At 36.9% G+C, this 21,588-nt stretch overlaps 1 protein-coding gene across 3 annotated transcripts in view; it reads left to right on the top strand.

Moving 5' to 3' along the window:
* The window catches only part of LOC105247912 (bifunctional heparan sulfate N-deacetylase/N-sulfotransferase), a 209,188-nt gene that overhangs the window by 145,675 nt on the left and 41,925 nt on the right, over positions 1-21,588 (top strand). The gene's annotated exons all lie outside the window — the stretch shown is intronic.

Raw genomic sequence — 21,588 nt, 5'->3', positions numbered from 1 at the left:
AAAATTAATATTACGTTAATAGATATATTTCCCATATATTTCCATATGTTTTTGTGTAATACAATTTTTTATTTTTTTTTAACGTATTTAAAATGATTTCGAAAGGTCTCTATTTTTTTTAATGTTAATTTTGAAAAAGTCTACTGGAAAACGTCGATGGGAGCAACAGTGTTTGCGAGCATTGTAATCCAAACAATAGTTGATACAAGGTTTTTATACGCGGCATCTGTTGCAGACGAAAGTTTTACAAGCTTTTTCCCCTCAAATTCGATATGTTCATAGAAAAACACTTGTACAGCTTTTTGCAGGATTATGAATTTTGGAAATTCGACCTTTTGGCCAAATCTTCAAAAATAAAATATTACAGCGTGACATAAAAAAAAACACAATATTGCATTATTGTGTGATATTAATAAAATTACTAATATTTTACCGAATTTATCATAAATCGTTTGAAAAAATGCGTGTAGTTTAATAATAGTACTTGCGTTTAATAATAGCGTGCAAATGCAACGATTCTTCAATGAAAACTTCATCATGTAAATGGGCTTAATTTGGAACGGTATTGAGCGGCGCGAGATGAGGTGAGTCGTTTGGCGCGAAATAAAGTAGAATGGTGACACTTTTAATTACTTTGTATGTGTAATCAAGCGAAGCAAAGCAGGCCAATTAGAGCCGCGAGTTGGCCGACCGTCGCGGCCGCCAGTAACTCTGAAATTGCGTGGTCGCGTGCAACGTCGTTGCTAATGGTAGGGCATCTTCCGCAAGAAATCTCGAGCACTTGCGCGTCGCAGACAATTTCCCTTGACGTCTTTTTTCCGCGCGGCAACGATGCAGAAAAGTGGAAACGTGAAATCAATACAAACGAGTGCAGTTAACAATTATCCTGCGGGAATTGCTTTATAATAGAATCACGTTATGGAAGAAATATCGTGAAATAAATGATTTTCATTGATCTTCGGCGACAGAAAGCCCTTGTTTAGAGCGAAAAAGAAATATTGTCGATAAGCATCTCGTTGAAAAAGAGAAATAGGAATCTAGAGATGATATCGTAGGAATAATTAAAGAAAATACACAACGAAAATGAATACTTTATGCTCTCGATAATAATCAGCCGAGATAATTGCGAGGCAATTTTTATCAAATCTACAGTCACGACAAGTTTCAGATAATAAACAAATAGAAAAAGATACATATATACAGTTTATCATCGTTTCGCGTGAAGATAATAAATGGATAACATTATATATCCGCAAAAATTCCGTGAAAAATAATTTTTATATTGATATAGAAATATTGGTAGTATCAAAAGACATTAATCTAACTTAGCAACGTTTTTTCATGCCCCGGAGTAATAAAATATTTTTGTCACGCAGCTAACACACCGTCCATTATATATAAATACATATAGTTCTCTGTTATCAAGAAAATCATATACAAGAAAATTACACACTAATTTCGTCTCACGATCGAAAAAGATACAAGAATTTTCTTTTTAACCGGAAGACGACGTTAAAATTTTCCCCGATGTTTTTTTTTTAAATTTAATTTAGAAAATTATTAAAAATGTCAGACTTACGAATATAAAATTAAATATATAAATAAATTGAAAGGAATTAGGCTCTATATGTATTTAAACAACACAATAAGAAACTTAGCGAATAAGAGCCACCGCGGATGGTAATGCGTAAATTTTTAATTATTCGCGAAAACTTAAACGTGCACGAGGTTTTAACGCGCATAGGTTTTACTTGGTGTATTTACCAAGATATAGATTGTCATTTTTGAGAATTCTATAAACCCCCTTTACCCTGAAGAGATGTAGACGAGAAAAATTGCTAAGGCTTCTTAAGGCTCTTATTCGCTAAGTTTCTTATCGTGTTGTTTAAATACATATAGAGCCTAATTCCTTTCAATTTATTTAATTCACGCGGAGCTGAAAAGATCGCGTTTCATTATTTCCATAGTTATAAATAAATAGACGAGAGGGATATCGGTGGGGCTGAATAGCTCAGTGGTAAGAGCAGTCGTCTGGCAAGCAAAAGTCTTGGGTTCGATTCCCGATTCAGCGACTTCGCCCCGATATTTTTCTCGTCTACATTTCTTCAGGGGTGTAAAGGGAGTTTATAGAATTCTCAAAAATGAGAATCTATATCTTGATAAATACACCAAGTAAAACATATGCCTCGTGCACGTTTGAATTTTCGCGAACAATTAAAAATGTACGCATTACCATCCGTGGTGACTTTTATTCGCTAAGGTTCTTATCATGTTGTTTAAATATATAAATTGGTACAAATGGCAATATGAGTCTAGTATCGATATTGTTACACCGTTATTTATTATATAAAGAAACAATCATATAAAAACATTCATTTAATAAATATACATATGAGTGGATTGTGACCGTTTCGAATTTAATCCTATACACTTAACTCCAATTATGTAACAATTACTGTATTATTATTATTTATTCCGTTTATATTTGCGCTGAAGATGACCCAAAAATAGGATCGAAACGTTCGCAATCCATTCATATGTATATTTATTAAATGAATGTTTTTATATGATTGTTTCTTTATATAATAAATAATGGTGTAACAATATCGACACTAAGACTCATATTGCCATTTGTACCAATTTATATATTTAATTTTTTAATTTCGAAATGTAATTTAAAATGACTTTCGCTTGCACACGAGCAACGCGTAACGATGAATTTTAGTAAATGAATATCTTTTGCCGCTGTAAACTAACCGAATATTCTAGAACTCGTATGCAGAAAGCTCAAGTAACTCGTGCAAGAACGAAGTAGTTTGTGGACTCAGCAAATTGACAGATGCCTTTGGTCTTAGAGACGATCCAATTTAAATCAGATACGAGTGCAAATATATGTATGTGCATACAAGTATACATATGCATGAGAAGGAGCGGACGTTCCTGCAATATAACTGGCCCAATTCCAGTTTTCTTCGATATTCTGCAATTCTCCACGATGCCTGTCGGGCAGGGAAGTAAATTTGCAGTTAATTAGAGGAGACGAGTAACTCCACGAATGAACCAAGATCTTCATTTCATTTCTACGACACATTCAATCTTCACGATAGGAAAACGAGATGCAAATATTGCATCTTTGATATTTGTGAATTTGAGATATATTCTAATAATGATTATAATACGTGTGTGTGCGAGCAAGCGCGCTTCCGAAATATGGCAACTCCAATTAAACGTATTGCGTGTGCGACAGGCGCTCATATTTCCAAAGGTGCGGAAATTATATCGTGTGACCGATGTTTTAGTCATTACGTACACGCCAAGTTCTTTCCGCGCGGGAATCGAAGTAATTAAAGTATAATTTCCCCCGCGCTACGCGGCCGATCTCCTTGTCGAATAAGAGCTTAACAAGTTTTCTTGGGCAAGTGGCCGACAAGGTTCTGTTTTTCGAAAACCGTACATCGCTTGCGTCAGCGGGAAAAGTTTGGGATATATTTTTCACGACGTGACAGTATGTTGCCAAGTGTTGCAAACAACTTCAAGAATGTAAACCGCATGTTTACACGAACGCGAAGCACTCCCCTGACGGCGTATTATAATTTGCTTTGCCACAATACTAACATATATTTGCTGCTATAAAATATTCGTTGTAATCCTGCAACGTGCTTTACATGGGAGATCAGAAACGAGAAAGGGAGGGAAGTAGAGATATGATGTGTTATTACGGTACTACATTTCAGGGACTAAGGCATGATCGCATAAATCCTCGCGTATATGCTCTATCGAGTTAAATGATAATGCCGTGATCTTATGCGGATCAATCTTAGCAGATAACTTGTGGCATGATAGAATTCTGTAACTGATCGTAGTATGTACGCGAGTATCCGCCTCTGTCGTCAATCATGAAGGCTAATACAAACCGACACGGACATTGACATGTAATTTCACATCTATGCTGGCAGCTTCGTAACTATCTATATAATCCAGGACTGGTCAATCTTATTGGCGACGGATCTCCGAAACTATATTGCGAGACATTGCATCCCGATATTTATAATTGCACTGCCAATCTAGACAAGACAAGACAGACTGCATGCGATTTAATTGAAACCCGGTCCAACCGACAACGAACTACCCTGATTGATCATCTAGATAAATTCAACTATATTCTATCTGTCCACGTTAAATATCATTCAAATTGTTTTATCATTTCAAATCTTCCTGTATGCACTGTAGAGCTTTGATAAAATCTTAAGCAAATCTTAATTTGAAGGAAATGATAATTAAAGTCTTTATGTCAAATAAAAATTATTATTGTACTTCATATATTTATACACATTACAAAAGTATTGTCTATTATTTATATAAAATTATACGCATGTTATTATAATAAGTGATATCTCTCGATGGATATTTTGCAAGAACATATTACAACGAATATTTTAGCGACGTTCTCTCAAAGACTGACGTTGTTCCTTCCGCAGTAAAATGCATTATCACGATGGCAGTAACAAATTAACGGAATCCACGGCGATGCACAACGTGGCAATTTTAGATCGCTCGTAGAATTCTACCTCGTTGCACCGCGATAGTGTCAGCTGTCGCGTCGTCTACAGCTATGCATCGTTGTGTTTTTGTGCGCGGGCGCGTTATCACGCGATAAATCGTTGTTTTACATTTTGGACAGTGACGCGTAAACGCTATTTAAAGTAGGATGCTGAGACACAAAAAGGCAGGAGCAGGAAATTTATCGTTAACGGTGTCGCGACTCTTTCCTTTTTTTTTTTTCAGCAATGCCCGTGTCTTTCTCTCGCGAACCATAAAATAATATCTCGGACTTCCGGCGACTGTACAGCTGACAAAAAAAAGTACGTTTCATCTCTATTGAATAATTCTTTCGGCATTAATCCAAGAGCGCTGTCATCGCGATATTCCAATATACATGCGTCAACGGTGGCTGGGACAAATATCGCCAGTCGCGAAAAATCTGCTTCTCGTTTAAATGCGTATTGTGCACGAAGTAAAAGGCGGAAGTGCATTCACGTGCAGATACGAAGCGCGACTTTATTCCTCTTTCTCTTTCTCTCACTTCCTCTTACGCCTCACTCATCTCTCCCTTCCTTTCTTTTTCTTAGCAAGACGAGAATCAATCGTCTGGTCTATTCCGCGGTGCAAACGTGCCGTGCACCGAAGAAAGAGAGGCGCACTCTCTGTCATGGGACATGAAATGCGGCCGGATGTTTGTCGCACGCCCAATCAACGTCAATTCAAACTTCTCCTCTCTCGACTGGCCTTACGTCGGCGCTAAGCTTTCCTTTCCTCGCCTCCACACACGTATACAGCTTCTTCCTCTATTACTAGCTATGCATCTTGTTCTTGAACTTCGAATCGCATCCGTAAACATTATCGAGCGCGATGACGCAAACTTTTTTTTATTCGCTGATTATATTCGACGTATGCAAAAGAGAAAGAATATGCGCAAAAAGTACAAGAACATAATATGCAAATTTAATTTTTACAATATCCTTGCACATTGTTTTCATTAATAATACAATTTTGTGCGATTACGCATCTTGATTATCTTGTATACTCATATTATCTTCATATAACATTGATATCTTGCGAAATATTTATAATGTCAAAATCTGTAACAAATTTTCCAATGACATCCGCGTAAACATTAATTTAATTTCTAAACTTGCGATGCCGCAGATTAAAAGTAGACTTATATATAGTCCGACTTACAATCTGAAATTAACTAATTAAATTGCGAACGCCGCGAAAGCTCTGTCGACGTGGCGGTCGGTATCGCGAGAGTATCAAGGATAGAGTTTGTTCAACGTAGCGATGCATTATTCATCGCGTTTATTCGCTCGCGGAGTTTCGATTATTTTTAACAATTATATTCTTGAAGTAGCGCATAGTAATTGAATTATGAAAACTTTGGTCGCAAATTTCTTTGGAATTTTCTTACGAAATTTATTCAGATACTAACTTATGCTTCAGATTATAGACTTTCTAATAATTAATTTTTACATGTAAAATTAATCGTGAAAGAGTAGAGTTTTTTAATATCAACAAGTACATAAGAATTGTACTTAATTTGTTCGATTTTAATTAAAGACAACAATATTCTCTTCAACAAATTTTTAATAAATCTTTAATGAATCTCACATCGAGATTATTAAAGAAATCTTAATATTTCCGTTAATCGATTATATGATTTGTGTGTATCTAGTAAAAACAATTTTCAGACATTTTGGAAAATGCGAAATAGCGGTATCTGCAAAGATTACAGGATACCTGAAAGTTTGAAGAGGCAGAGACCATATACTAGCAGAACAAACATAATTTTCAACGTATCCCGATTTCGATGCTTGTTCTCCCAATAGAGTAATATATCTTGAAAGAAAGTAATGTATTGTACGCGACTTTGCCCGCGAAGGATAATCGCAAAGGATGACGACAACAGAAGAGAATCTTCCGCTTTATCGATTTCCAAGGCCATCAGAAAACGGTCGACAAAAGTCATGTTCGACGTTTATTCTTACTACAGCCATAGATTTTTCAAAAAATTAATTTACCTTACAAAGATTTTTCAAAAAATTAATTTTAATATTATTAATTTATTTTAATATTATTCTTATGCGCGTAAGGATATTTTTCTTCCTCTTTCTCTCTTTTATTTATATTATTTTAATATAATATGCTTTATTATATACAATTTTAATACACAATAATTAATAGTTCTATATTAAATTTATAAACGATATTTATAATCCTATATTAATTAATATATAATTAAGTTTCTATATTAAATTAATAACAACGATATCTCGTAGAAATGCGCTCAAAAAATCTATCGATCATAAAATATCTCGACGATGCACTAAATCAACCGGGAACTAAACTAATTCGCGTCAATTTGTATTGTTCTTTTCGCTTTCTTAAAATATATCGCCCTCTTACTATACTCCCTTGACAGATATTCTCCATTTTTACACGCGCAATTGCGTCTACGATACAATTGCGTCTGCTAACTCGATCTACGATCTCGTTTATCATACGAAATTCCGACGCGGCGACATTTCGCAGACGGCATCGAGCGGTAATTGCCGACGCGCCGGCAAAAAAAAAGCGAAAAAAAGAGAAGCGTGTGTCCGCGTAGCGTAATTTCAGGCTTTCCGACGCGATGCCTCTCGTTTTTCATCCCTCTTCCTCGCGCGCTACCATGACGATTTACGAAGTCGCGCGTGCAGGTAGAGTACGTGCATCTCGTTCTCCAACGAACAGAAAAAGCAGGAAAGGCCGCGGGTGGTGCAGTCTCATTAGCGATGGTTGAGCAAAAACTCGGGAAGCACTCGACCGAGAGCTACCGGTCCGTTCATTCGAAAGACTGAGGAGAACCACCCACAGGATTTAATCGGATCGTATGTGCGTGCGCCATGGATTGAAGGACGGTGAATAAAAAGCTCCGCAATTACGAGTTAAATGGAAAGCCATGAGCGGCCGGTTCCGCTGGAGATCGCGCGCTAATCACAGTCTCGCCTAACTTGCGATCATAGAGGAAGCACGTTAAGATTTGCATTTATTAAAGCCGCTCGTTCGAGTCAATTTCGCTAAAAGAATGCACGATAGATCGATATAAGATGTTATGCTTGGAAACGATATATATATAGTGCATCGATTGCAGGGTGTTATAATTTTCTTAACGTTATCTTCAGTCGCTTTTATGTTACATATTCTGATTGCTTTGATAGGTTGCTTTGATCAGATATTGCTGTTTGAAAGATACGCCAATTGAGCAACTATCGTGCAAGCAAGCATTGTCTTTTATCGAATAAAATCGCGTCTTTTACATTCGCGCTTTCCAATGAACGATATATCGAAGTTTGATACAAAGTTGCACGCGAGATCAAAGCGATCTCAATTTACTAGATATTTTCTAGAATGGTATATACGCATTCTGTGTTACACAAAAAAAAAACACTTAAATCTCGATTGGTCCTGCAGCGATTGTATCGATTTTCATCGCTACGGGAGGGAAGCGATACCTCATAGATTTTAACGCAACGAAACAATACGATGCCGCGGCTGCTCGTGCGTAAACCTAATTAAGCGCGTTAATTCATTGCAACAACGAGTTACTGATTCATCAACTAAATAATACATGTCACGTGACCGTGTCACAAATCGTCACACATTTCGGACTGGACAATGTGGTGTGTACATCCAAGCCATTAACATTGTCCTGTTGCTTTCGTGGGTGCGTGAGAAGCGACCCTAATTCTGTCAATCCTGAGGGTGGCCTCCGGTACGGATGGCCGTGGTGTACCGGCGATGTTAACTCGTAATTCTCATCGATTCCGGTGTAAATATACCCGGGGGCATGTATACCTGGCCGTGCAGGATTTCCGTTACGCTAGATATACCGCGCGCGATACTCACACACACAATACGCACAGGCACACAGACACAAATCGTGGAGAAACAGTCGAGCGTACAAAGAGAGATGAAACGTGCGTACACGCGACAATCGAAACACAAAATGCGGTTCGGGGGTGAGCCGATAACCTCTCGCCTCCTCTCCCTTCCCTGCCTCCGAAGAATTAATAGCTGCGAGTATCGGGGACTGCCGTCGATATCGCTCGATTCTCCGGTTCGCGACCGAAAAGGTACGTATTGGATACCCGACGCGCATTGCAATGTCAGTGACTCGTTTTTTTCGCGAAGCGCGGAATTAGCGAACACGGTTGTACACGAACCTTAATACTGCTTGTCTGGAAAGGGAGAAACGAGTTTTCGCTTGGTCGACTATAGGTGCGAGCTCCTGTGCACTTGATGCGTTAAAAACGATTGTAAATGCACTCGTTTATTGATCTCGAAAAATGATATCGCGAAAGGAACGGGCAAAGTTTCATTAAAATCAACGTCCTTACGTTTTCGATTTTAATCGTATCGCGTTTCTCGAGCTTATACGTGTATATACGTGCATACGTGTACGCAGTATATGTATATGTATGGACAAGTTTTCGTCAATTGCACGAAAAATTTTTGCGACAGTCAACGGTTGCGATCGTTAATCGCATTCGCACTCGTAACATGTAATCAGGTGCATCTACCGAGCGACAATCAGCGTGATAGCCTGCCAAGCTCACGACTAGTCCTCGATCCGTGATCCCAATCGAGGGTGTGCATATACCACGCGAGGTATAGCACCCGTTATTGGACGTGGGTGGTTTCGGTGGATTTCGATGAATTAGCTGTAGGATATGACGCAAACGCGCTGCCATTGTGCAATGTCCACTTGCGGATATCTGTGTATCGACTGTACGGCCCCTTGCAAAGCTCCATTCAAAACGTTTGCAATACCCTTGTAGCTCCAAGCAGCGTGCACGTACAATATCCGATGCCTTGTATCTAATACCACATGCAGGAAGCTACGTGCTCAAAGAGACGGTCTTACCGAGGAATGGCGACGAATTAGTCATCGAACGTAACGCAAACAAGATCGCCTTTAAGGCTTTGTGCTAGTCGCTGCATGCTGGAGCATGACGTCAGAAATGAGGAATTACGTGGAATTTCCTTCCACATGTACATGCAAACACAGATAAAATCTTCTCTGTGTGTGTTTGCTAGTACGTCACGTCTATAAATGTATATAAAATACAAAATTTTTAATTACAAAAAATTAACGAATCGTGCAACTTTTCTCTACATCAGGATAATATTATACAAATTTGTACGTGATTTTTTAAAAATTATTATTTTATTATAATTTCTAGAAAATTTTATAATTCAATATAATTAATTCAATAATATTATATATATAATTTTCAATAATATCGAATCACAATAAAATAACGTAAAATGCGGACTAATCAAACTTGAGCGTAGTAATCAAACTTTAACGTCATAATTTATAAGGTACAAGATCTATGAACTGTCCAGAATAATAGAACTTCCTAGTAGATTTAGTAGTTACTCTTGATAGAGGACCGAGTCTTCACGCATCGACGAATCCTATTCGAACAGGCGGTTTTGCCAAACTTGGTGGACTTGCAACGTGACGCGCGAAACGCGGCACGATCAATACGAAAAACACCACAGGATTCACAGCCAACGCAAGCTGCTCGCAATTGCGCCCGCTCTCACGCGAGCGAAAAAAAAATCCGGGAAGAAATTCGTGAATCCCGCTCGCGCGCGGGCAGCAATCGTTAATAAAGCGCGCGATGTAAGAGGTAACGCGAGCCGCATAGTTCGCCACGTTATCTCGTGACGTGCAATTCATTCTGAAGGGCGTGGCTCAGGTAGATTTCCATGAATTAACCCTTGGACGCCGCACAAATCTCCTGCAGTGTCGCTGTTATTCTCTATATACTTGCGTGTCGGTGGGCTCTCATACACTCCTGTTCAGCTCGTCGGAATGTTATACTGTGTCCCATTTAACGGCATCTGATACTCGTGTAGGTAATATACATATATGCGTGCAAACATACACGCGCAAATTCATATAGATTGCTGTACGGCTCGCTTACACACAAGTACTACATAGAAATGTGAGCTTAATTTATCTGGTCTAAAAGACTCGTGTGCGGAGAATATGCGAGTGTGTTTTCGGGCGTGCAAAGGCAGACGCTAATCACGTGTTTAATAATACCGCGTCTCGAAATTAACGCGAGACTGTATCGAGACACCTCCGTAAAGGGAATAAAGGGCTCCTCAAAACTGACACGGTGATACAAAGTCCTTTACCGCACGAGTTCGTCCTTTAAAACTACCTGCGAACTTGCGATAGAAGGAAACTAAAGAGAACTTGGAGAGAAATTTCGCATATCGATGTAGAGCAAGAAATTATAAATCGTACCGTGTGATCAATCTAGATCCATGGAGAGAAAATATGTAACAGATTTGCATACAGCGTGTCGTAAGATTGATATTTGCACTGACGCAATCGCTCTTTATGTAGATTGATCGTCTTGTTCTTAATAATTAAAAGATTCAAGAGAGAGAAATTATTAGTAAGCGATTTGAGATATGCAATAATACATTAAACTAATGTAATAAAAAAGACGTCGTGCGCACGATATCTAGAAATGTAAGTGAAAATTTGTTTCATAACGATTATGACATTTCCGATAATTAATTAATTAGAGACAATCGACAAGTGCTGAATTGATTCATAACGTCCGGTGACGCAGAATGATACGATGAAAGAATGTTATATCGATACTGTTGATACAAGTACATCCTCAGATAGCAAATTCGTTCCAACAACAATGTGTACGGCGTGTGATATAAGTCATGTCGCACATCGGGGGAGCCAGTAAATATATCGTATGGCCGTAAAAGCATGGCGCAGCCGGATTTCTCCGCTCTCCTGACTTTCTGAAAGCCGAATCCAGGTGATTTTTCGTCGTACGTCTCCGTACCTCTTTCCCTCCTTTTCCCTCCCTCTCCATCCCCGCAACATATCAAGGTAAAAGAGGCGCATGGATAGCGATAAAAACGAGTTTTACGCGAGAAGAATCGACGAAGACACAAAGGAGAAGACGGTATGTTTCGGCGATATGTTTCGAATTGTGCCGAGTTGATATACGACACGGTCGGATATATATAGAAGGACGCAAACGTAGGTGGAAGGAAGCCCGATGGACAGACAGATGCCGTTGGTAACTTTGGAGTAGAATGGGAGCCAATAATTCTTTGTGTCCAAGTGGAGCACTTCGTGTGGATGGAGATACATATACGCAGTGTGCATCTATAAGTGCTCGCTTAGGTGTATGGTTTGTCTAGATGTGTCTGTGTGTGTGTATGTGCTATATGCGCGTATATAAATTGTACCTCTCCCTTGAACGATACATCATGGTTGACTGATTGCGCTCTATTGATTAGGATTCCAATTATTGGAGGCGACCCGGCCTGTTTCCATTTTCCCGTATCTTTTTTTTCAGGATCTTTCGTACGAATACTATAAATCCTTTTATTTGCCCGTACAAAGGAAAATCGACACAATACCGTATTACTTTATCGAGTATGGTATGTCTTTTTCGATATTTTCCCGTTGCTCGTCCGCGCTCGAGTCTCATTATCGCGAGAAAGTCATTAAAATTACACAGTAATCTCCCGCGCGCGCGTGGTGTAAATAAACGGTTCGCTTGTTAAGCGAATTGTTTTTCGTGTTTGTACGTTTGCGCCATTTATAAATGGCGTGGTGGAATAAATGTCGTAAAATTGATATCGCACGGATGAGATAAAAATCGATAAAAATGATATCATTAGAAACTCTCGTGCGTGTTCATTTATTTCATGTGAATCATTTATAATTTGAATAATAAATAGCGGCCCAATTTCAACATAACGATCGTTAACATACTTATTAATATAAACATGCTTATTTTATATAGGATTGTAACAGGATTTCCAATGATATCCATATTTTTTTTACATTTTTCGGGCAATTTTTGTTGTCAGATTTTCATTTATCGATTGTTTATTGCTTAATTTGCATCATGTATGTCAATACAAATTTAAAAAAGCACGGAGATTGAGAGACATTTGATATTTCTACGATAACTATGACAAATCTCAAAACCCCTTTCGCGAACGTTTTATTCTTTTATTATATAAATGAAATCCAATTTTGTTACAAGAAGAATAATTCTTCTTAAAGATTAGAGAATTTATTTATTTTTACGCACATAAATTTTTCACAGATTTTAAGTAGCTCTGAATACATTTATCTTTAATAATTTTTAATGCTGTATGCTAGATATTAAATTTCTTCTCTAATATAATATCCTCAATTTCTAAAATAGATGTAAGATCATTAATAATTCATATGATCAAAAATTGGACAATTCTAGGCAAAATTTACAATTCTATTTGCATTCGCGCGATATTCGATGACATCTAACGCAAATTATTATTATGATCATAATTGATAAAGTCAAAATTAAATGTACATTGTCAATTATTATTCTTCTTCTCATTATAATCTATCGGTTTAACGAACAAGCTTTTAGATATGCAAAACATCGCAATTAGTTTCTTTTCCGATACTGCAAATAGATAAACATTGAAAAGAATTATCCGGCTGATATTTTTAAAACTTTGTTTTGTATACATATCTGGAGACATATCTTATATGATGGCATGAGTACTAATTATAATCAAAATCCGAATAAAATACAAACAGTTTGCGAGGAAATGATTCTAAATTAAATAGATTTTAACTAGAATTTTCAGGATACTCGGTTAAGCTTAGACTATTTTCGTCACAATTATCGTTAAGCGCAATTTCTATATTTTTTCTACTATAATATCTTCTGTACTATAATATCTTTTATTATATTACTTAAATTTACGACTTTGCGATTAATAATTTTGAACAATCATTTATTAAATAATTGAATATCCACTCGCGATTACCCATTCAATCCTTATCAGGGATAATATCATCAAAGTAGCTGTCACGTAGTTACGCGTCATATATTAGACGCGGATGGAGATTGAAGAGAAATGCCGTCAGGAATTTTGCCAGTCAAATTCGAGCAGCTACTGTGTCATTAGAGGCATTTCCGCCTAATTGTTTCATCGCTCTAGCACTCGAGTGCCTGCTGCCAAGTTCGCGTTTTCCACAGGCCTCAGAAATTGCGGGCGTATCAAAGTGGCGCTCCTTTGATGACATATTAATCATTGCTCTCTATCTTCTTCCAGACTAATATGAGCATAGCTTATTAACGTTTCCCTCATTTGTAATCTCGATTACAGATGGATAGCGTTGTTATAACGCTTTGTAATAATTCGCGGGCGTTTGGCTCATTGTAATTATATTATACTGTTATTTTACACGATATTCAATTGCTGCAAGCGATTACGCATTTATAATACGACATTAATAAGGCTTTATACGCGCATACAAACGAAAATATTCGCTGCTGATTGATACATATGGTATTGCAAAATAATACAACTATTGGACTAAAATTATTACAGAGTTATGGAGTAATTGGAATCTCCCGACTTCTTTCCAAGAAACATCGCATTGTCCAGTACCAATCGATAGTGCTCGTGCATGTAATGCAACGCGTTTACAACGTTTCCCGCTGCGAACGAGTAAAAACCTCGCGAGAGCCCGTATGTATCGGCGTTTCCTCTCGTACAGCCCTTCGGAAACCCCTTTCGTGCGCCCCGCTTTCATCTCTCTCAATTTATCGCCTATATATCGGAATTCCGAGTGTATTTCGCGGATCGATCGGTCGATAGCGAGAGGACGAGCCTTTAATTAGCGCAAATTAAAAACTTCCGTGCGGCTGGATATAGAAAGTAAAAATTTTGCACAACGGAAACGACAGATGCAGACAAATTGATCCGTGAAACACTCAATTATGTCGACGAGGGATATTCAAACTTACTACATTGTGTCAAAAAACAGCTTTGTCGCGAAAGCTTTTTTTTCTTTACTTTTTTTATTCGTTTTATTTCGAAGAAATTGATCGTATATATCGCCCGTTACTATGTAGTTAAAAATGTAGTTATTTCTATCGAGATTCAATTCAAGTTTGCGGATCATAGATTTATTTTAACAAGTTTTAGTTCAAAATAGGAGTGGATAGTCGCGAAATAATGGTGGAATTGTTATTATTTAGATATCATATAGGTATCTCTCGATATTTCTGTAAGCTGTGCGGGGACGAAAAATTTTTAATCGGATTATCAATTTTTTTTTTAGATAATCATTTAATACTGAACTATCGATAGAGAAAGATTTTCAGTGAAATTTTATTTGTATCGCCGTAAGCGACATAATGAAGTGAAAGTATTTTATTGCAACGTTTATTTTTGTTCCAATTACATTTGGCAATCATAGTAAAACTACAACATGAATCAGAGGGTGGATCTCTCCAAGCTTGTTTACGACCTCGCGTATATCAGTCTTACGAGCAGTTAACAGAAAGAAATGGCCGCAATCCTTTGTTTCTAATTCAGTCACTTAACGTGTTAGTTGGCTTGTCGGCTCGAATATTTTACGTAACGATTTTATTTACATCTGTAATTCGATATTTGTTTAATTAATCTCTGCAACGTTTTATATCATGTTTTAATGTTTTTGCATATTTTGTTTGCAATATTATTTGTAGATTTTGAAAAATGCGTTTATAATTTTTCATTTATAATTATGTTGAGTCCTTTTCTTTTGCACTAGAGATTTTAGTCTGAAAAATGATGTAATCGTACTTTATATGATATAATCGTATTTTAAGATTAAAGTTGTAGAAAACTTTAAAAGAACATTTTTTCTAGATTTTATTCATATATTTGCACACGGCTCGAGAAATTTAATTAAGAATTGACGGCATATGGTATGAGTCAAATATCGGTCTTCTATTCTCGAGAAGTATATATTACGAAATTTGCCACGGCTATCGCTTATTTCAAATCGATATGACCACAATTTCGATGCGCTGGCCGTGAGAAATCAATATGAAGAAATCGCGCGCTCGCTGTGGATGATTCAATTGAAAACACAAAGCTTACATTGCCCACTTCCGCAAAATTTGTAACAACATTGCAAAAATTACGTGCGCTAATTTAGATAAATTGCTTGAATTTATTTCATTCTTTAAAATCAAATTAAAAATAAATGCATTAATTTTGATATGCACCAGTTAATAATAATGCTTTTATATCACCCACAATTGCCGTATCGCAACTGAACGAGGCTTGCTATAGTGTTGTAAGTTAGATATAGCACCCTAGAGGCGAGTCACAAGTCGTCGCGAGATCGAAAAAAGTTCAAAGTAGGAAAGGAAGGACGCGAAGAGGCGGGAATAGATGGATGGATGAATGGATGGATGGGTGGATGGATGGATAGATAGATAGAGATGGAGAGAATACCGCGACTTCCTGAAGAAGTAATTTCTGTCGCCTCGAAATCAGTTTCGCCGGACGTCCGTAAATTGCCGGATGCCCCTTCGCATCCCCCCCGAACCGACCGGGATTCCACCTTCTGGTCACCTTCGCCACTCAATCAGAGGATAGAAGTCTACGCGCGCGCTGCTTCGAGGAATCTTTTCTCAAAGTTTTTTTCTCATTCCATCGTGACCAAAAAAGAGCATCCCCTGATGATTCCGTTCTCTTTGGACCTCCCTTCGATTTTCACCTCGTTCCGGTCATTCCGTTACTGGTCGATTGACGAAGCAAGTTTCGAATCCTTGACTTTCGCCCCCATGTCGGCCCCCTTTGCGTCGCCACGAAGAGTAAAACCGCAGAAGCAATTTACTATCGTGTGGCTTCGGTCACGTACCTGATGGAGAGACGCGCGTACTCGCGCGCGAAATGTGAGCACTGCAAGAAGCCCGGCATGATCGAACACGAAGGGTTGTGCCGATTTTGAGAGTTACATAAAGCAGGCCCGACACGGTAATAAATGTGCTTCGTGACGCGGGGCGTATTTCTGGGGCTAGTAAAATTAATGTGCCGATAAAATACAACGTATGATAATATATACAATATTACTTATTCCATATCATATATGTGACAGGAATGGCAAATGTAGATATTATTCCTTTAAATTTACAATTTTATTTCAAAATTACAATTACAATTTTATTACAAAAGTTGATTACATTTATCAAAATGTTTAGTGATTCAATTTTAGAGATATTTTAAATATTATATTTTAATGTTTAATAATCATTTCGAAATAATTTTTGATTTAATTTAATTTTCATGATTTAAAAGTATAAGAATAAAAAATCAATCTAGAGAAATTAATATTAAAATTGTTTAGGTAAAATTTTTCATATGCGCGAAATGCATCGTTTATCTTATTTGATCTCATTCACTATTAATATGCATACAACCATTTCATCAATGTCATCGATGCCTCGCTATTCTATTAAGCAACTGCGGCCATTAATATAACCTAATAACGAAATATCTCAGATATAGATTGCATCATTGAATCGCAAGCTGTGAATGTAATATTATTGCATACGTGATTAAATTTCTCGGGAAAGTTAAATTAGCTGATTGAAGAAGAAGAATTTATTTATTATGTGTGCATTTTATTTTTAGATTTATAATTACATTTATATTACCAATAATTCATAAATTATTTTATAGCTATTTTATTATATTTATTTTCAAACTTTCTCTCTTTTCCCCTCCAAAGTAAAATACATATATTTGATCTTTTGTCCACTAATTGATGTAAAGTGGAAGAATCAAAGTAGGTAGATATAGAAACCTATTAAGTTTAAGCGAGGAGGAAAGGAAGTATGTAGGTAATGTATAACCTTGAGATCATAACTCCGCTTCATTTATCTCGAATATGATACAACTTTATTACGCGAGATGAGGAATACTTAGGAACTGCTTCTGTTTTATGCTGCTCTTATACGTTCATGCCTCTATTCAACATTCTTCCTACTTTTCGCGAAGAAAATTTCCAATTCATAAATGTAAAAGAGAGAAATTCGAAATACTTTACGTGTACATTATCGATATTTGCCACTCACAAGGATAAGATTGGTTATATACTAGAAACCACATATAAGTAGATATCCGCAGAGATGAAAGAAACAGTTAATCGTATATAAATACTTTTGGAAACTCAATTATACGCGGTTGTTATCTTCAGCGCGGTGTAATTCTATTGTGGAAGCAGCTATTATTGTGCTCACACGAAAGGTTCTATCTCTCTCGTGTCAGAATGACATCATGTTCGTGCTCACTCGTGTGCACCTGCGCTCGTAAGATAGATCCACGGTAACTTAAACGACGGCGTGTGCGCGAGGCTTAAATTTACTCACAGACCGTCGCGTAGTCGCGCGATAAAGAAAAGGAAACTCTTGGGAGGCCTTTTATTACCACTGAAGCCGTGGATTCGCGTGTCACGGACACATTTCTGCGCCTGATTCTAGTGCGGTGCGGTGTTACTATCGAACTGGAAGAAACGAAATGCAGACTTCGAAGATCGATATGGATATATATTTTTTTTCTAGTTGCGAAAAAATATATATTTTATTTTCTATATATACTTCTATATATAATATTTTGCAGATATCTAAAAATATTGTTTTTTAAAATATTTTTTTGTTTTTTTATCTTTAAAAATTTTTTTAAGTATTTTTAAATGTTTTTAAATTTATTTATTTATTTAATAACCAGATATATTTATAGAGACATTTTATGTAGATTAAGGAGATTACTTGTATACATGTTTAATGACCGGATTATTTATAGGGTATGTACATATTTAATAATCAAAATTGTAATGACTGTGACAATTGAATTTTTTTCTCTTGAATATATAATATATATATATTGAAAAGAAAACAATCTCTGGTCATTGCACGAAAATACGCTTTGGAATTGTCGCGTTGGCTCGCGGGTTTCCACGTAGTTCAAAACGGAATCGTTTGGCAAACTTTCATACGAATACAAGCCGCGGGCAATGAACTTTTATTCTAAGTGACGGTTGTTCCATCATATGAATACATGCATCAAAAAACTCTCGGAAACAATTTTACTCTATGCGAAACTATATATATCTAAAAAACCTCTAAATATATATACTGCATTTTAACTTTTATTTATTATTACGCTTCTAATTAGCTCTGAAAATTTAATTAACCTGATACAATGATAGAAATATTCTTCCTCTTCATGTCTGGTAGTAACGAGAATTCTATTTAGGTATTGCGAAAATTTTATTATTAAATTCAGGTATTAATATACATATCACTCTTGCTTTCAAGTCGAGCAAATATTGTTTTTAAATATTTATGAGTTATATATCTTTCATATTTATCTTACACCACCAATAAAAATCGACCGATTTACATTAACGAGCAAAATATTATAAACAAGAAAGCATCAAGTGGTGAATACGATTTAGCGATCGCGTTGAATAAGGATATGCGGGAAAGATAATGTGCGGATCACTAATCGACGTGTGATTACGACCAACTTTATGTCAAATGAATCGTGTAACGTTAATCCCTATTATTCTTTCACCAAGAAAATTCCCGGACACCTGTCCCTGATTAACATGAGACAGAGGATCGCGAAATTCTACTAGAAGTAATTCAAACAAAGAGAGAGAGAAAAAAGGCAGAGACAGGAGACAGATGAAAAGACAAGAAAAAGAGAGAGAAAAATAAATACGAAGAGAAAAAGGAAGGCGCATCAAGGTTAACGAACGAGAGGGTGATTTCGTTTGTCATTTAACCAATCGACGCTGGCGAGCGGCCGTCCGTGGACATGACAGACGTGCATTTGCGTGCAGCAGCTGCTGCAGAGCTCATATAGCGCACACAGGCACGTCTACTAAGGTTAACCCGGCTAAAGCGTTCCGCGCGGAAAGTACCGATTATGATTCATTAGCGTTGCCATTCTGACCGAGGGATTCTCGCCGCTCTAACGAGAAAGTATGCGCACGGAAGGAGCTACTACGCGCTCCGGCTTTGCCGGCGCATTTGAATACCGAGGCGCGTACGCGAGCCAACACGAGCCAGGCATTGTATCCTCTATCCATGGAGAAAAGCGTGGGACGGACAATAGCTCTTTTCCCGACGGTCATGCACTTGATAAATCTAATAATGCGTAGCGCTGCTCGTGCGTGAACAGCTGCGTTAATTCGGCGATTTAAACCCAGAAAATGTGCGTTAATGCAGAATATTACCTAAAATATGCGGGAATGTTTTTGGTAAAAACTCGGGACTTTAAAATAAAAAAAAAAACATCTCTAGTGAAAACATCGTTTTATTATTTAGAGAGATAAAAAATGAGGAGTATATTCATATAAAATATTTTGTCACGTACTTTTGCTCCCAAGTTATAAAATAGATATCGATTATTCTTGTTGAAGCTACAGATATATTCGCCAATGTGTAGGAATAAATTCTTTGAATATTATTTTAGTAGCTTTAGAGAAAGCAACTTGGATGCACGCATTTGACTTTAGATTTTTGACGCGTTGTTTTCTTCGCGACTTTTCCCGAGTTAGGGAAGGTATCCTATAAAAGCCGCACATAAAAGGCAGATAGACGACTCCCGCACGGTAAGACACGAAAAGTGCCAACGACTTTGCCTGTCACAGCTAGGCAATATAAGGGGACGAAAAACGAAAGGGGATCATAAAGACGCATCGGACGTAACTTGATTATCCGCGCGAAAAGTACGAGACGACGAGCCGTTATACGACGTGGTAATTCGAGAGCTCCCTCTCCGCTCTTTTGCCGCTCCCTTATGTCAAGAGCAATTCTCCTCTGTAATTTAATCGGCTGTCGATAGGCAACAATGGTGGCCGTAATCTAAAATTACTTTTTAAGAAGGACACATCATTTTTCTCTCTCTTTCCCTTGCGTGGCGTTTATTAACGTCGTCAGATGACGTTGAAACTACTGTTACGAGCTTCTACATTTTTTTCGTCATACCTCGCTAAAGTCTCACGAAGATGGGAAGAACCTGGCGAGATTTGTGAAAAACAGTTCTTCTGGCTTCTCTCTGACGTCTTATAACGTCATATTTATGCGATCTACGAAGGAATGACGAAAGATATAAAAAGTTCGATCTAACAATATCGAGGGACTCGAGTACGAAACTTTAAATTCGTGCCTATAATAATTCTAACGCGATTAATATAATTTATTGTATATGTAGGATATTTCGATAAAGAAGACAATCTTTTGTAAGAATGTAAAACAGGTAAAAATAATTCCATAAGTTCTTGTAAAATTTTATCTCCATCAAAATATTTATTTTTTAAATTTGAAAAATATTTTTTAAAATTAAACTTTTATATCACTCTGTAGATTTTAATAATTATTTTTTTATGTTAATTAAAGATTTTTAAAAGCGCGATAAATTTCTTGATACTACTTTAGAGATGGATCTCCTATAAGCCTTCTAAACTTACAAAACTTTGAAAGTTGATAGATTTATTTTATTTTTAGATGTTTTCACAGATTTTTCTTACATCCTTTTCTAAAAAAAAAAGTATTCTTGTTTTATCTAATTAAAACTTCTTCAAGAAAATAACATTTGATCGATACAAAGTAAATGATGATAAAAGATGTATCGTGGAAAAAATATAGGCATTTGGACTTATTTTTACTTGTTCTACTCACTTTTGTCGAAACATCCTGAATAATTTTGTAAATGTGATAGAAATGCCATATAAAAATAAATGGTCTTTTCCAATCGTAATGTCGTGTCACGTTGCTTTAAATCGGAATCGACATTTGACGTTTGCTCACGGTGTGGTCGGAAGCTTGCCAATCGTTCTCAAGTCAATCATATCTATGATAGGATAATGGTTGAATAATGAAAGCGTTCCGATTGGATGTATTTCTGAACCCTTACATTATAGATTCCATGGCTGCTTTGCTCCCAGGAGTCGAGATAGTTTAATTATGCGCGTGTACTCGAGAGCTTAGAGCGTTATCGTAAATTCGTATTAAGGGTGCCTACGCACGTCGGCACGCCTGTAACCGATAAGGACCCGATAGGAACTCGAATTTAGGTCAGATGGTATCCTCTAATAACTCGGTGTACTAATACGCTTACTTGCGGCCACGCCTG

Source organism: Camponotus floridanus, unplaced genomic scaffold, assembly GCF_003227725.1.
Source record: "Camponotus floridanus strain SB8 unplaced genomic scaffold, Cflo_v7.5 scaffold30, whole genome shotgun sequence".
Lineage (NCBI taxonomy): Eukaryota > Metazoa > Arthropoda > Insecta > Hymenoptera > Formicidae > Camponotus > Camponotus floridanus.
The sequence above is the reverse complement of the archived record's forward strand: the minus strand, read 5'-3'. Positions and strand labels throughout refer to the sequence as shown.